The sequence below is a fragment of the Prionailurus viverrinus genome, chromosome A2 (assembly GCF_022837055.1).
Source record: "Prionailurus viverrinus isolate Anna chromosome A2, UM_Priviv_1.0, whole genome shotgun sequence".
NCBI classification, from domain to species: domain Eukaryota; kingdom Metazoa; phylum Chordata; class Mammalia; order Carnivora; family Felidae; genus Prionailurus; species Prionailurus viverrinus.
The window spans coordinates 26,091,603-26,108,871 of record NC_062562.1 but is presented as its reverse complement, the minus strand read 5'-3'; the positions used below and the strand labels follow the sequence as shown (position 1 = coordinate 26,108,871).

At 38.5% G+C, this 17,269-nt stretch overlaps 1 protein-coding gene across 14 annotated transcripts in view; it reads left to right on the top strand.

Moving 5' to 3' along the window:
* The window catches only part of CFAP20DC (CFAP20 domain containing), a 246,424-nt gene that overhangs the window by 53,599 nt on the left and 175,556 nt on the right, over positions 1–17,269 (top strand). For 2 of the 14 annotated variants that reach the window (XM_047849401.1, XM_047849402.1), the window contains 2 exons: positions 1,660–1,846; positions 3,455–3,612. The exons of 11 other annotated variants lie outside the window; for them this stretch is intronic. The gene's annotated coding sequence lies outside the window, so the exon portion shown is untranslated. The remainder of the gene's footprint in view (positions 1–1,659; positions 1,847–3,454; positions 3,613–17,269) is intronic. One more of the 14 variants, XM_047849400.1, reaches the window with a different exon arrangement.

The window sequence follows — 17,269 nt, the reverse complement described above, 5'->3', positions numbered from 1 at the left end:
CAAAGAATCCGATTTTTGCTTTAGTTGATACTCTAAAGGTTCTATTTTAGTTATTCTCTTAATTTTTACCTTCTTTCTACTTTGTGAATATATTATTTTCCTGATTTCTTGAGTTGAATGTTTAACTTATTAATCTTAATCTCACTTCTTTGATAATAATTTAAGGCTATACATTTAGATCCAAATCAAGTTTTTGTATGTAGTACTTGTTTAACCTTAGCTAGTTTGGAAGTTGTAGGTTCCATTTGTATTCTTTTGGGGATTATAACCTTTACATTTATAAATTTGTAACCTGTATATTGACCTTAACAAAGTTGAAAGTCACTAGCCCATCCCCTTACAAAGCAAGCACCTTAGATACCTTTCACTTCATTTGCACCCCTCCCATCTCATCGTTTCTTCTTGCATCTCTCCATTTGGGGTAATTTCCTCAGATCACTATTCCTTAGCTATAGCTAATATGTAGTTTTCCCAGTCCTTTTTTTTTTTTTTTTAATGAAATAAACTTTTTAAAAGTTTTGGTATTTTTTCAAATCTATTGTTTATGATATCCTATTTTATTGTGGTTTTAAATAATACTTATTTTATAGTGGTTTTCCTATTGCTCTAATAGCTCTAATAGCTTTCTAAAGAAGCTGTTCCTTCTGTTTCTTACATCTGCTGACTCTCCCTCCCTCCTTCCTTACACTGGTAAGTGACTTTGGAAAGTGGGTTTGTCTTCATTGAGGTGTGTTTTACCTCTGGAAAAGCTTTGCATTCTCTTCTGTCTACCTCAAGGCTTTTGGCTTCCAGCTTTTTCACCGAGATAGGACCAGTTTTTAAATGTCTTTCTTAAGCTTGGAATTTCCTTGCCATAAGGGTAGTTTAAACTCAGACTAAATTCGCATACATGGCTTTAGTTTGGGGTTTTGATTTCTCATAGTAGACTTTTCCTCAACCCTGGAGCCTGGCTAGAGACCAGCTTTTTTTTTGCCTGGAGCAATGAAAGAGTGTCTTACCTGTGTCATGGAGGGGGACACTCATTTCTGGGTCTGGTTTTATGCAGGAATCTCAGGTCTAGCTTCTCATCTTAGGTAAGCTGTCCCCACATAGTGTTACAGTCCTGGGACCTCTGCCCATAATTTTATATGCATACACACACATATTAGGATCTGATCCTTGTATTTATTTAGGACAGATCTCCTTTCCTCTCCTCCCCCTGCTCCCCACACACTTTGACATCAACTGGTTGTTGGTCAGCTGTGGCTTGTATTTCCTCTTCATTTAATGCCTCATCAACAACATACTCTTATCATTTAAACTTCATTTTTTTCAAACTTATGTGTTTGTAGCAGGCAGAAAATATTCATTAGCTCAATCCACATTACTGATAGAATCCTTTACTTTCTAATAAAGGAAGAATAATCATTAGCCAAAAATATAGAAACGTAATAATGGCTAATGATTGATAGGCCAACTGAAAGATGAGAGTGAACTAATTGAAGAAAGCTGTTTAGAGGTTCTCTCATTTAATATCTATTCAACATGTACTATATAAGATTGTAGACACACTGTTCTAGATCCTGGAGGTACAAAGATAGAGAATATACAATGTCTTGATACTTTTGGGGAGTCCTAGCAGGCTGATCTTTACATGTGGGTTTTGTTACTCTTCCACAGATAGAGTTTTTGCAGCTAATCAGTACTGTGCTGCTTACCAGCTGTGTGATCTCAGGACTTAAGATGTCTTCATCGGCCAGGCTTCACAGGGGACAATATGGAAGATCTTCAGTAGCTAAAAGCAGCAGGCCATGTAAACCTATTCTGCTAATTTCTTATTTTCCCCAAGAGGGCTGCTTAAAGGAGGGTAAAGACATGCTAAGCATTAAAGAATTACTGTAGAATGTGGCTGAGTATTCAAAAAGGAACAAAGACAACCATGAGTGATACCAGTCCATTCTGGTGATGTCAGTGGCAGGGACACTCAGAAAGAAGGGCCTTCCCAGTACTTTTAATCAAGTGGTTCAAAGAGAACATGATCAAAAGAGGCCTTCAGATCAATTGTGTTATTGTTTCTATCAACAGTGAACAGAGGGAATAACACGTAACCATCCTAGGTCGTTGGTTGCAGGATCACGGCCTTATGGTGGAAATGATGCACCTCTCCTCTGAATCAAGTCTTACACGAGCACTCCAGGAAGTTAAAGATGATGGGTCCCCATTTTGCATTCCTCTTGCACCGTAATTATGCTTCATGAGTGTATCAAAAGCTTTTTCTTGTCCCTAGTACATTGTCATATGCTCCTGGAAGATGCCCTGTGCTGTGGCTAAAGAATACAGGAGATTTTTCTCTGAACGGGAGCAGCAGGAACATGCTGGAATTGCACTGCAGGCACCTTACCAGCTACTCTGTCCCTTCACGCATTCAGCACCTTCTCTTCCTGTTGACTGAGGGAAAGTGTATGGTAATGAGTTGAACCTGCTCATTGACTACCTGGAAAGGAGGAAAAGGCAACTGGAAGGCTTGGAGACACCAACTCTTTAGCTAGCAAGTGATCATTCCTCATTTCAAGGCACAAATACCCCCTGTCATGGGCAAACTGCCTCCACTTCTTCCATCCCCTGGAAAAGGGATCCTTCTCAGGCCCTCATCCTCCTGCCCCCCTTCCTGCCAAGTCCCCCTCATTAAGGGACAGGCCAGGGGGCACTCTCTTTCCACCACCAGTTCTTCAGTCAGTGCTGCACAAGCAGACAGCTCAACCCAGGTCTTTGGTGAACTAAGAAAAGTTCCCTGAGCCAGGAGAACAAGATGGCTGCTGCCCCAATGGCAGCCTCACCCTCCTTCAAGGACCAAGGCCCCTGCTGACCTGCAGCACTGATGTCCAGGCAGTGGATATGAATGTGTTTCCCTTCTGTTCAATACATGGTCCTGTGGAAACATTTTTCATATTTGGAGTCTCTTTGTGCCAAACTAGAGATTTGTGGAAGGTCATTGTTACAGATATGGGATCTCAAAGTTGTTCGATAATATACATATTAAAATACAATACAAACTTTTAACTTTTTTTTTAAAAGATACAGTGTTTTTCTTTAGGGAGTTCATAGTCTATCAAAGAGAATGATATAGAACAAATATAATATAGAATGGTAGGAGAAATGCTTACAGAAGTGTGTGTAATTTCTGTGGAGTCTGCAAGTAATCTCCAGGTCTCCTCTTTGCTGTTAGAGTTAGATACTTGATAGAGTGGATGATGTTTCCAAAAGTTGCTGTAGAACAAGTGAAAGGCCCCAAAGCAGACACATGTACAGGGGATCCCACTGGTATTTTGGTTTGGCTAGAGAAATAGGAGTGAGTGAAGAATGATGGCAGATGAAGGCAGAGAAGTAGGCACAGGTTTTCAGATTTTATTCTGTAGCAAGGGGTTCATCGTGTTTGTAAATTAGGAAGATAACACTGGTGGTTGTCTTTCTACAGATGTGTTAAGATGCTGAGAGGAAAACTAGAAGGCGTGAGCCAAATTAAGAGGCTGTCGCAGTGAGGCCAGTGATGATGGATTTCCGAAAGCACAAGGAGAGGTGAAGAGGAAGGAGCAGTGGATTTCAGAAACGGAGACTCTCAGAGAAGATTTCAGAGTTAGTATAAACTGAGAATAGGAACAGTGTTAAGTACACCAAAATTTATTGAACGTTAACATATGCCAGGCATTTTACCAAATCCCTGTAGCTCACACAGCATCATAAGACAAATGATAATTTATAGATGAGAACACAGTCTCAGAGAAGTTCATGAATAGCCCAGCATTGCACCTGTGGGGCTGTAACCCAGGGCTGCCTGGCTCCCAAGCTTGATTCTTCCCACTCCTTTTATTGCCTCTCGGTAGGGATTTTTTTATTATTATTATTCTAATCATTTTTTCCATGGAAGTCTGCCTCATATTGTAGTTTTATAAAGTGAAAGGATGAGCAATTCAAGAGTCTCTAAATAACTATAATTTGAAGCTTCAAATTACTTCTCAACTGTAAGCTAATTAAATCTTGCAAGGCTGGCCCGTCTAAAGTTGAAAACGATTTGGCATCTCTTTCCATGTCATTAGGCTACATCTATCTTCACAGTGTGACGATTCCGCACCCTGCATTTTCTGTTGGTCGACATGTGGTTTGAGGGTGGTGGGGCAAAGGGTGATAATTATTCCCATCCCCTCTGGTGAAATTTATCAGAAACTAATTCAGAAGCTGTGCTCTCATCACTAAGCTAGTTCACAGTTCAAAAACCAGTGATCGCTCAGGGATGTCTGACAAATACGGTGTCACCATAAATTGAAGAAATAGGAAGCCAGTAGCAATTATTGATGGTTGAGTGCAGGAGAAGTTCTTTTGGGCTTTTCACGTGAGTAGAAAAGATCTGATTTTAATAAACAAGATGGAATCCTGTCACCAGCTTTTCCTGCCAACTGGATTCTTCCTTTCCTACCAACCAAATTCATAAGCATCCTTTCCTTTTCTTTAAACAGTAATCATGGGGACTAAAGGAACACTGAGAGGCATGAAGCTCAAAAATAGCCCGAGCCCACCCCTCCTATCATGCCTTACACAGGGGTTAAATGGGATTTCTGGACCAAAGGTGGGGAGGTTGTGCGTCGTAGTGGTTTAGAGGACAGATGCTAGAACCAGACTGCCTAGAGTTGAAACCTGGTTCGCACACTCACTAGCCACGTGATCTTAGGCAAGTTGCTTACTGTCCCTGTGCCTCAGTTTCTTCATCTATAGAGTGGAAAGAATAAGACACACCCCATGGGTTTGTTTGAAGATTACAATGTAATGTAAAGAACTCAGAACAGCAGCTGGCACAGAGTAAGCCCTGTATAAGTGTTTATTATTATTACTATCATTCTTGACATTTATAAGCAATAACTTCTATTTTAGTGTGTTGTGGTGATTGTTATTAGGCTTAGATAATAAAATATTTGATTTTTTATTTCCAGTAAGCAAATTTTTGAGTAGAATAAGAATAGACAGTCTCTTTTATGTTTATCCATTATGATGTTTTGCTCTGATTTTGTTGTGTAAATCTTTCAAATAGAAAAGATTTAAAACTGAACCATAAGTTCTAAAACTGTTAACTAAAATTGTGGCTTTTGTGCTTTTAAAAAATAGATTCTTTATTAAATTGGAAACAATTTAGTGCACCCACATTCCTTCTGCTTTAAGTAACCTATAGAAAATTAAAATGACTACCAAGGTGGAATTAACCATATTTGTGATTGGCAAAGGAAAGTCACAAACAGCTTTCATGCAGCACGTGTAGCTATTTTAATGGATGTTCCAGACTGGTCCATAAACCCACCTGGTTGCTGCACTATTCCACAGATGGCCACTTAAACAATTTAATATCACTAAAATGGTTCTGGTAAAGAATTCTTTAAAACACACTGCAATGATTTGTCATTTTGAGCTGTCTGAAATACTATCATTGCCCTAATGGCCCATGGTCAGAACATTTTTCTCCAAATGTGTTTTTTCCCTCCTACTGACTCTCCTTCTTCTGTTCAAACCCTCTTCTTTCATCTTTGTGTTCTTAATAACCACTAATCAGGCTTAAGTTTCATTCATAGTGTCTAGCCTCCACTAGATTTCCTTGCCCTGCTCTCTAAGACCTTGATTTGAGAAGCATCCTGTCTTCAAATCTTACCCTTTGTGAGTCCACTTCAGTAACTTTTAGGTAACCTTTTCTTCAAGTTCTGAGGGCTACTTGATTGTGGGAGGAGGGCAGCTTGACAGAGGGATTCACAGTGCAAAGACCCAGTGGTGAGCAGCCTATGGGACATGTACAGTGAGGAGGTGCTCCTACAAGGTACAGCATGTTGCACAGTGAGCCGTGCCCTCAGCTGTGGCAGTGGGAACGTGGGTAGATGTATCACAGAGGCACCACACCTCCTCGCTGGTGTCCCCAGCAGACCATGCTAATCGATCATGGCAACCTTACAATCCTTCTTAACAGAGCACTCCAGTCACTACCAGTCATTTGATGTTGGCACGTAAGATGAAACCTATTTGCCATCCGGGATATGATTTCTGCAAAAGACATAAAGTTTTCTTCAAATGGATTTTTCTTATATTGATTCTCCATAAAAAAAAAAAGAAAAAAAAAAACCTGAGGACGAAACATTAAATCTCAACTTTGTGAAGGCATTTCTTTAGCGGGGGAAATATAATATGGTTCGGAACATCAGACATCTCAAGCAAGCCTTTGGCAAGTGCTAGATTCAGTCAGTTCATAGCCAAATTTTTTGACACGTGCATAAGTGCTGACATTCAGTGCTGGTGCTTCAGGTAAGATCAATGTACTGTAGATACCAGACTGAGTTGACATTCTCTTACAGACATTCAGAACCCAGATTGTATTCTTGTCATACCAAGAGCCATCCTCTTTTTGTACAAAGGTGGATGATCAAGAGTGGCTCATTTCTCAGGAGCTTTGATTTTGCTCAAACACTTGGAGAAATGCTTTGTTATAACCTTAAAGATCTGGAATATGAGCAAAACTTAGTCAATTCACAGTTAACACATAAAGCACAGATATGCCTTATTTAGACTATGCTAAGCATTTTCCATACATTATCACATCTGATCCCCATAGCAATTCTACAAGGTAGATAGAGCCTACTTTTATTCCTAAGATGTCCTAAGATGAGGACATTGAGAAGAGAGAGCCCTAATTTGCCCAAAGCGCTATAGCTAATAAATGGAAGAATCACGATTTGTGTTCAGATAGTCTGAAAAGCCTATTCTCTTCTCCCACACTGCCTTCACTTGAATTGGAAGTTTTATAATTCTCCTTATTTGAAGGTTCATACCATCCAGTCCTGCCTCTGGCTCCAAAGAAGCAAGCCCTTTGGGACCTCATTGGGTAGTAACTTCTAAAGCTTGAGCCCTGGCATAAGGCATCTGACAAATCATAGCCTCACCACCATGAGCAGAATAATAAAGAACCCTGGTTAAGGTTAAGCTTAAATAATACAGCAAGAATGCATTAGGACCTAGGAATAGAGTGGATATTTCAGAGGGTAGCCAAAAAGAGGTAGGGATTGAAAAGAATTGAAAGCCCAAGGAGTGCTTTTCCAGTGAAGTCAGCCATGTTTCTCAAAATGTGGTCATGAGAACCCCTGCATTAGAAGTGCCAGGAAGTCCCAAGTTCAGAAATATCTCCCCCATGTTGCCTTGTTTCAGTTAACGATTTTTCTTAACATTCATACATCTGGGTAGCTGTCAACTATGAGGCAATTAGATTGCTTTTAGTTGAGATTTGCAACCTGACAAATCAGGGACAGGGAAAAAAGCCTTTGGCTTCTGAAGCTCAGAAAGAAGATGGGAGTGTGAAGGTCAGGGTTGGTACAATATTAGAATGCGAGAGAGTGGGGGAGTCAGAGATGGTATGAGGATTGTGAAAACCTGAAGGGTAGGAAGGTGGCCGTAGGGGTCCTTGTGAATCTGCCTTGTGTCCCTCTGTTTTCTGTGTTCTGCTGGTCTCTCCCTATTCTAGGCCAGAACGAAGGGCTGTGCAGGCCTTGGTGCTCTCTCACCAGTTTCCAGACCCTCTCCTCTTGGGCTGCAGTAACTCCAGGAAGGACATCCTCCAGTAACTCCAGTAACATCCACGGCCATGCCTTTACCACCCCAAATATCTGACAGAAGAGCTATAAAACTTTTACAAGGGAATAATCAATGTCCAGATTTTTTTACATCCCCACAGTCTTGCCATATGGTCACTGTTTGTGACACACGGGATCCCCACAGGGCCAGTATCCCAGCCCCAAGCACGATGTAGGTTCCTGGCCACAGTCAGGACTTACGCTAGTGCTTGCCAAGATGGCTGCTGTCACCTTTTAGAAGTTACTCCATACTTCCTGATTACTGTTGCTTATGAAAAACATTTGCTTCAACTGTTTCACCTCTTTTAATTCTGATTGTAGGTGTTCATACATGCAACATGAGCATGTCTAGCTGAGAAAGACTAATTCAGGTATTTTGGTCCAATTTAAGTACCAGCAGGGGTTGGGCATAGCAACAGATGGCATAAAGAGGGCTAGCCTCCTGTTTTCACAAGAACCTTGCAAGTGAGGTATTATTAGCCCCATTTTACAGATGAAGAAATGAATGCTCTGACAATTACTTGTTCAAGTTTCACAGATAGTGACCAGGATTTAAAGCTAACCTGGCCTGCTCCCATGGCCTGTGCTCACTCCAGTTGCCCTTTGGAGATGCCAGGTGATGACAGTAATGGCCCTTATAACACACACAGCTCTCCTCTGCCAGTGCTGCTGCTTTCCCTCCTTCGGGAAGGGTGACGGTGTCGTCAGGCCTGCAAGCAGTGACCCATGTGTCGGCAGCATTCTTTCACAACCACTTTTACCTTCCGGTTTTCCTTGATCCTCCTCCCTTTCTTTGCGTGTTTTGACTTCCACATTCGCCTCCTTCCAGAATCAGGTGTTTCCTAGCTTTCCTTCCCCTGCCAACACTCAAACCACTTTTCATCTGTTAACTGCTTAGATGTTGAGGTGCACCTTGTTGAATGAATCCTAAGTGGAGAGTGCCCATTATAAATACAGTTGCCTTGGGGCGCCTGGGTGGCTCAGGTTAAGCATCCAACTTCGGCTCAGGTCATGATCTCACAGTTCATGGGTTTGAGCCCTGCATTGGGCTCTGTGCTGACACCTCAGAGCCTGGAGCCTGCTTCAGAGTCTGTGTCTCCTGATCTCTGCCCCTCCCCTGCTCATGCTCTGTCTCTCAAAAATAAAAAATAAATGTTAAAAAATTTAAAGATAATAATAAAAAATAAATGCAGTTGTCTTTAAAAATAATGTGGTGTATTAGTGAAACCAAAGGTTGCTTTTTATAGACTTTCTGCAAAATCAAATAGGCCCTTGTCATTTGTAGGTTAAAATGCTTTGAAATTTAGAATCAGCTGATGCTCCTCTTTCAGAGGAGGTGAGAGAAGCACATAGATGTTTAAACATATGATCATGTGGAAGAGTTGTCACCACTGTGGATTATGCTTTGCACCTGCCATCTTCTTATATCTAAAAAATGTTAGCTACAGCCAAGTGTTGCCACATTCAAAGCTACTCCCTGTTCTTTTGTTACCTTATTTCAATTAAAAGGGAAAAAAAAGGTGTTGAAATGACTAATACTCTAGTACCAAGAGCATCACAGACCAAAACAGGTAATTTTATGCTATTGCTATAGAAACAGCAGTAAAAGAAATGAGCATAAACCTTGCTTTTAAATTGATTCAGTTATTCTCTTTTAGACCCTTGGTGCCATAATAGACACTCTCCTTTTAAGTAAACAAGGAATGGAACATCTATTAATGTAGATTTTTACTTTGCATTAAGATTTTTTTAAAAGCTAAAACCATGCCTTACAGAAAAATAAAGATTAAGTGGGTTTTCCCAAATGCTACCTCAGTTTAGAATTCATGCAGATGTTTCTGTAAGTCCATTGTCTCTAGACACAGCCTTATGATTTTGTTATCTAATTTGGCCAACATTAATACAGCTAATATTTACTGAGCACCTACTGTATGGCAGGCATCTGCTAGTCACATTGCCGCTCCCCTCATATTCTGAAGGAGAAGGCAGAGAAAAGCAAGTACATAACTACAAATCTGGTAAGTACTCTGAAGGAAACAGGCAAAGGATTAACCAAGGTGGTACCTGTTCTTAGGTAGGGCAATAAGGATATTTAAATTAAGACTTGAAGGAGGATGAAGAACCAGCTGTGGAAGGAAAAAGGTAGTCACAGAAAGAAAAGCCCTATGCAAATTCCTGTCACAAGAGTATACCAGGTGTGAAGCTGTACAGTGGCACAAATGAGGTTGGCATGCATGCTGCTTTATCTCCCTTCCACCCCTCCAGATCCACGGACTGTCTTCTCTCATGTGCTCTGTATCCAGGGCAGCACATGCCTTCTGTTCCCCCACATCACAATGTATTAATCACCCAGACTCCCTCAATCTCAGGCCTTTTCAGTCAGTGGGAAGTATCATCAGGAGATCAGAGGACAGGAAGAGAGAAGTCAGGGTACTTCTTTCCTTTCCTTCTGCGGGACCCCTCCTACGAAGATCCAGTTGCTCTGGCTCCAGTCCTCCTCTTGCCCTTATACATAGGAATGGTTATGGCTGCCCTCTGTTGTTACCTTTCAGTGTCTAACGATCCCTCGTTCCCTCAACCCTGCCCATACCTCCGTGAGGAGATATTTCATGGCATTCATTTAACCCATGTAGAGTGATTTTTTTTTCCTTTGAGGTTCCTGATTATAGAGAATGAGACCTGGTAAGTGAGGCGGGATAATTTATAGACCTTGTGAGCTAGGAACGTAGATTTTGTTCTCAGAGCAGCGTGAAGTTACTGACATAAGACAGGCTAATAGATCCCCATGTAAGATGGTCACTCTGGATGCACTTGAGAGTCTTGACTAGGGAAAGGAGGATAAGAATGGAAGCAGGGAGACCAGCTGGAAGGCTGTGCAGGCAAGACATACAGTGCTTGGACCAGAGTGACAGTATAAGAGTTAGAGAAATGAGTAGATTCAACATAGAACTGATAGACTTGAAGAGAGGAAATCCCTTAGGTTTCTGATTTGAGCCCTGCTGGGGGTAGTGAGGATGGGGAATTGGGGTCTTTTTTTAAAGTTATTTAAATTCCACTTAACATACAGTGTTATTAGTTTCAGGTGTACAATATAGTGATTCACTTCCATACATCGCCCTGTGCTCATCACAAGTGTACTCCTTAATTCCCATCACCTATCTCACCCATCCCCCACCCATCTCCCCTCTGGTAACCATCAGTTTGTTCTCTATAGTTAAGAATCTGTTTGTTGGTTTTCCTCTTGATGGGTTTCATTTGCAATGTCTATGGAATATCCAGGAAAGGTTTGAAGTAAGCAGTTTGGAGTTCAAGGAATGAATCAGGGCTAGGGATGTAGATTGAATTGTCAACATACAGAAAACATTTAAAATCAGAGGGGGGAGTGGAAAATAGTCCCCAAGGAAAAGAATGTTTGAGAGAGAGAGAGAGAGAGAAGAGAACCCAGAAGCTCCCAGATATAAGTCTATAGGAACTATTTGAATGCACATTTTAATTCCTCCCAGAATATTGAATAATACATAAATCTAGCTTTAGGGAAAAGAAAAAGGGAATAGTGAATGCTTCAGAAATCAAATGTGAAAATGACAGGTATTATCTTCTCCCCATAAAATTATCTTGATATCTAATTGGATATACTTTTTAAACGAGCAGTAGTTTTGTGCCTTCTGGGAACACTTCCTTGCTTTGAAAATTGGTACAGATATAGTTCATGTGACCACATTAGCCTTGTGCTGGAAACGTGTGAATTGTCTATGGAATTGAACAAGTTAATTTGCTGCTCATCTCAAGCTCTTATTTCTAACCAACAGGATTCAGGTGATGAATTCTATGTGTTGTCTAACTTAATTGGGAAATGTGTTTACATTGATAAGCTTCCAGCCTAATTCAAATGAAGGAAAGCTTTCTAATTTCACCTTTCATTTACTAAAATATTTTAAGATAAAAGAATGTATAAAAATGGCACCAATGTGTTACCACTAATGCAATCCATAATAACCAAATCTATTTGCTTTTTACTTCAAAACAATTATTAGGCTCTACAGTGAGACATTTCTTGGTGTTTTTCTTTAGTTCCTCTACAAATGATCATCCTCTGACTCCAGGGACCTATAGATTTTATTATATGGCCTTCCAGCTTGTATATTATAGCACTGAACTGTCATCCATAGCATCCATTAGAATGTTATTGACAAAATGTCCACTCGTATTGAACTAAGCACTCGATAAACCACTATAAGTAAATTGTTGTGCTCTTACCTCGAAGGATGGTCTATTGATTCGCCACATGAGTATGGGCCTCGCAGCAAAACCCTAGCTACAATTCCCTTGTGGTACCTGTGAAATGTTGCATATCTTTTTTGAGGTCCCGAGAAGTAAAGAGTTTTTTTAAACCTTCTTTTTTATATATCGTTGTCTGTGTAGATTATTTATTTTATTTCAGATAGTAAACTACTAATAATTGCTTTGTCCATATGGGCTAAAGCTCTTCCATTTAGAAATTATATAATAAAAGCAATCCATACCTAAATTAAGAATCTTTGAAATCATTCTCTAAAGGTAACTGTTTTTGTGAGTGCCTGCAGAGATTAATTCTGTGTGTGTGTGTGGTATTATAATTCTTTTTTCCACAAAGAGAATCTACCATTTACACTTTATAGAAATTGGTTTGGTATGGTGACAGTGGGCCTACCTACTTTTATTTATCTTGGGAATCTTTCCATGTTACTACATATTAATCTGTCTCATTCTTTTTAGTAGCTGCTATATGTATTATTGCATGGGTATAGAATAACAATTTATCTAAAATTTCTCTATTTGTTTTTCTCTCCATGTTGTAATGAACCTCCATATAAGTGTATCTTTACGTACTTGTAAAATCTTCTCCATTTAAGACACGTGAGATTTTCATGTGAGTAAAAGAATGTATACATTACCTAAATGTTCACAATCTTCTACAGGTATAGTGATACAATCAGGAAAGCAGAGATGAAGAGGGAGGGAAAATCTGGAGGTGTTCAAGGACATTTAACAGATTCCCCCCCCCCCCCTTCCTGGATTCTGCCAAATTTTCACTGAGGGCAAAAGTTTTAAAAAGTTTTTTCAAGACTCTAAATACTCAGAAATCCCTAATAATCAGAGTTTATGTAGTATTTTATATTGATAATTGAGCATCCTGATTTACAATTTGTGAAAAACGTACTTTTAGTGCCAAATATCTTCTTTATGGTGGTCTTCAAAAAGTGATCATTTATAATAATACTATTCAGTGCAACACAATAGTCAGTTATGGAACAAGCAGTCCCCTAACCCTATGTATAAACAAAAAGTTGCAGTGCATTGGTGTTGTATTTCCTAAAATAAACGTGAGTTCATTGACAATTTATGACAAAGTGTGTTTTTTGGAGTGGGGGTGCTGGGAGGTAGGGTTAAGAGAGTGAGTGGTATGAGAGTTCCATGGTTTGACATCTCACTTTTATGTTAGAGAATTCTAGCATCCAGGCTGTAGCTTTTCTAAGGAAGGTGAATGTTGCTTAAAAACAGATGATCTTGAAGAAAAGGAAAGAGAAAACCCAATAAATTAGAGCTGACAAATCAATTAGAAACATACATCTGGAGGAGTAATATCCTATATTTACAAAGTGCTTCACAGTTTCTTTTTTATAATTTTGTATTTTATTGTATTTATTTATTAATATAGCCAAAAAGACAAGAGAGTAGGACATTAAAAGGAACTATTGTTTTACATTGATTTTCTGGGGATAGTACAGAAAGGGTTTGACTAGCACTCATATGCCCAAGAAATATATCATAAAATATTAATAAGGCAAACATCTGTGCACACCACCTATCCCAACAAATAGAACAGTATCTAGCACTTGATGGCTGTGTAAACAAATTTCCCTTTTTTCTCACAGGTAGCAGTGTTCTCATTTTCATGTTTATAATTTTTTTAATTTTAATTTTATTTATTTATTTATTTATTTATTTATTTATTTATTTATTCTTTATTTTTCAGCATGATGAATAGACAGATGTTATTATCCCCAATTTATATTTTAGTATATGTGCTGCCGAAGCAAGCACTATCCCCAATTTATAGATGAAGGAATTGAAACTCCCAAGAGGTTGACTCTAGTTCCTGAAACCCTTTGTCTTTAATAATAAAGGTGTAAATATTACTGTGTTAGTTTCCTAGGGCTGCCATAATAAACCACCACAAACTAGGTGGCTTGAAACAACAGTATTATCTCACAGTTCTAGAAGCTAAAAGTCCCAGATCAAGGTGTCAGCAGGGTTAGTTCCTTCTGAAACACTTAATGAGAATCTACCATGCCCCTCTCTGCCAGCTTTTCTGGCAGTTGCCAGCAATCTTTGGCATTTCTTGGCTTATAGATGCATCACTCAAGTTTCTGACTCTGTAGTCACATGGTACCCTCTGTGTGTGTGTGTCTGAATTTCCATCTTCTTATAAGGACACCAATCATTGGATTATAGCCCACTTTAACCCAGCATGACTTTATCTTAATTCAATTATTTCTGCAAAGACCCCATTTTCCAAATAAGGTCACATTCATAGGTACCAGGGATTAAGACTTGGACATATTTTTATGGGGAACACAGTTGAACCTACAACAATGACTGTGGGTCATTGAATGAATGTTTTCTTAAAGCACAAGGACATCACCAACAAAGGTGATGCTTACTCTTTTCTGTCTCTTTCTGCTATATTTCCCATTATCCAAAGTCCCATCACCAATAAGTGATTGAACTCATAACAGCTTTTTTTTTTTAGTGGAGATGTAATCCACATACCATAAAATTCTCCCCTTAAAATGTATGATTTAGTGGTTTTTAGTATATTTCACAGAGTTGTACAACCATCACCACTGCGTAATTTTAGATTGCTTCATCACCCACAAAGTACCTGCATCCATGAGTAGTTACTCCCCGCCTCCTGCTACTCCCAGCCCTTTCTTTCCATCTAGAGATTTGCTTATTTTGAACATTTCATATAAGTGGAACCATACAGTATGTAGTCTTTTGTGTTTAGCTTCTTTCACTTACCATAATGTTTCCAGCATTTGATGAAATGATCATAAAATTTATATGGAAATTCAAAGATTCATAATAGAACAGTTTTGCAAAAGAAGAACAAAGGTGGAGGACTTATCTTTACTGATTTCAAAATTTAGTATAAAGCTACAGTAATGAAGGCAGTATGGTACTGGCATGAAGAAGATAGATAAATGAAGTAGCATACAGAAATAGAACCTTACGTTTATGATAAGTTGATTTTTTTTACAAAGTTGCTAAAGCAATTCAGTAGGTAAAAAAATAGCCTTTTCAGCAAATGATGCTGGGCCATTTGGATATCCATATGCAAAAAAATTAGAACCTTACCTCACACCATATACAGAAATTAGCTCAAAATGGATTGTAGACCTAAATATAAGAGTTAAAAATATAAAACTTCTGGAAGAAAACAGTAGGAAATCTTCATAACCCTGGGTTAGGCAAAGCATTTGTAGATATGTCAACAAAACAAAAATAAAAAATAATAAATTGGACTTTATAAAAAAATATAAGTTTTGCATTTAAAGGCACCTTTAAGTAAATGAAGACAGCCTCAGAATGGTGAAAATATTTGCAAATAATATATATGATAACATTCTTGTATCCAGAATATAAAAAGAACTCTTACTATTTATTAGTAAGAAAATATATCACCCAATTTAAAACTTAGTAAAAGATTTGGATAGACATTTCATAAAAGTAAATAGATAAATGGCTAAAAAGCACATGATAATATTCTCAACATCATTTGTCATTAGGGAAATGCGAATTAAAACCACAATGACTGTTTCCATAATTTGAATATTGTAGATAATGCTGCTATAAACATTCGGGTGCATGTATCCCTTTGAATTAGTATTTTTGTATTCTTTGGGTAAATACCTAGTAGTGCAATTGCTGGATCGTAGGGTAGTTCTATTTTGAACTTTTTCTTAACTATAGAGAACTGATGGTTTCCAGAGGGGAGATGGGTTTGGGGATGGGTTAAATAGGTAATGGGAATTAAGGAGGGCACTTGTTCTGATGAGCACGGGGTGTTGTGTGCAAATGTTGAATCACTGTATTGTACAGCTGAAGCTAATATTACACTGTATGTTAATTACACTGGAATTTAAATAAAAACTTAAGAAAATTAAAAAAATAAAACCACAGTGAGATACCGCCCCATACCCAGCACAATAGCTGTCTTCCTGGGTGTTAGCCTATGAAATGTGAAAACATGACTACACCCAGAGTTGAACATGAATGTTCTTACTATCATTATTTAGATTGGCCAAAGCTGGAGACAAACTACAATTCTGTCAATTCCGCTGGTGAACGGATAAGCAAAATGTGGCATATCCATATATTACAATACTACTCTGCAATAAAAAGTAATGATACAAGCTACAGTATGGATGCATGTCAAAAACATTGTGCTAAGTGAAAGATGTGAGATGCAAAAAAATTTATATTCTGTATTCCATTTATATGAAATATCTAGAGAAGACAAGTTTCCAGACCCAAAGCAGATTCAGGATAGCCTGAGGGTGGGGATGAGAGTGGAACTGACTGTAGACAGGTATGCAGGATCTATTTGGATGATGGAATGTTCAATAACTGAATTCTGGTCATAGTTGCATAACTCCTTAAATATACTAACAATGTAGTGAATTTTTTTTTAAGTTTATTTTTTTATTTTGAGAGAGAGAGAAAGAGAGACAGCATGCACGCAGGGAGGGGCAGAGAGACAGAAAGAGAGAATCCCAAGCAGGTTCCATTCTGACAGCACAGAGCCCAGTGCGGGGCTCAATCCCATGAACTGTGAGATCATGTCCTGAGCTGAAATCAAGAGTTGGACACTTACCTAACTAAGCCATTAAGATGCACCTAAAAATGGTGAATTTTGTGGCATGTAAATTATGCCTCAATAAAGCTGCTTTTTAAAAGGGGATCAAATTATATTCAGAGAAAAATTCAAAGAGTACCAGTTATTAAAGTCATACCTGTGAAATATGCCTTGTAATGAATGCTAATTATAAAAAGAAGGCTCCATGTGTTTTACTAAACATATGAAAGCATCTTAGGTTCAGAATTCCTATTCTTCTTTATAAAGGACAAACGAATCCTCAATGAATTAAACTTCAGTAGAAAGGACCTGGGAAAGATTAATGGAATAAAATTCCCTGTGGTGATCATGAAGCATAGGAGTGAATGTATCTTATGCGTCTTCTACATGACTTTAAATTTCAGTACACAACCATGTTAACTATATACCTAAACATCATTGCACACATTTAAATGTACCATTTTGCAAACTCACTATTTTCTTGCAATTATACCTGGAGTTATTTGATGGCATCACTGAAGGTGTGCATTCAAATTTGGTCATTTTTAGGTCATGATAAAAAAAAATAAATACCACTTTGGCTTTAAGAACAAATAATTCTAATAAATGAATCTAATCACCAGAAGCCTGACATCAGTTTTGCAAGTTTAAACTGAAGTGAACATTCAGTGGTTGTAAATGATTGTATATACGGAAGAAAAGTGAATAGGTAATCTAAATGGATGAGTTTATCTACACT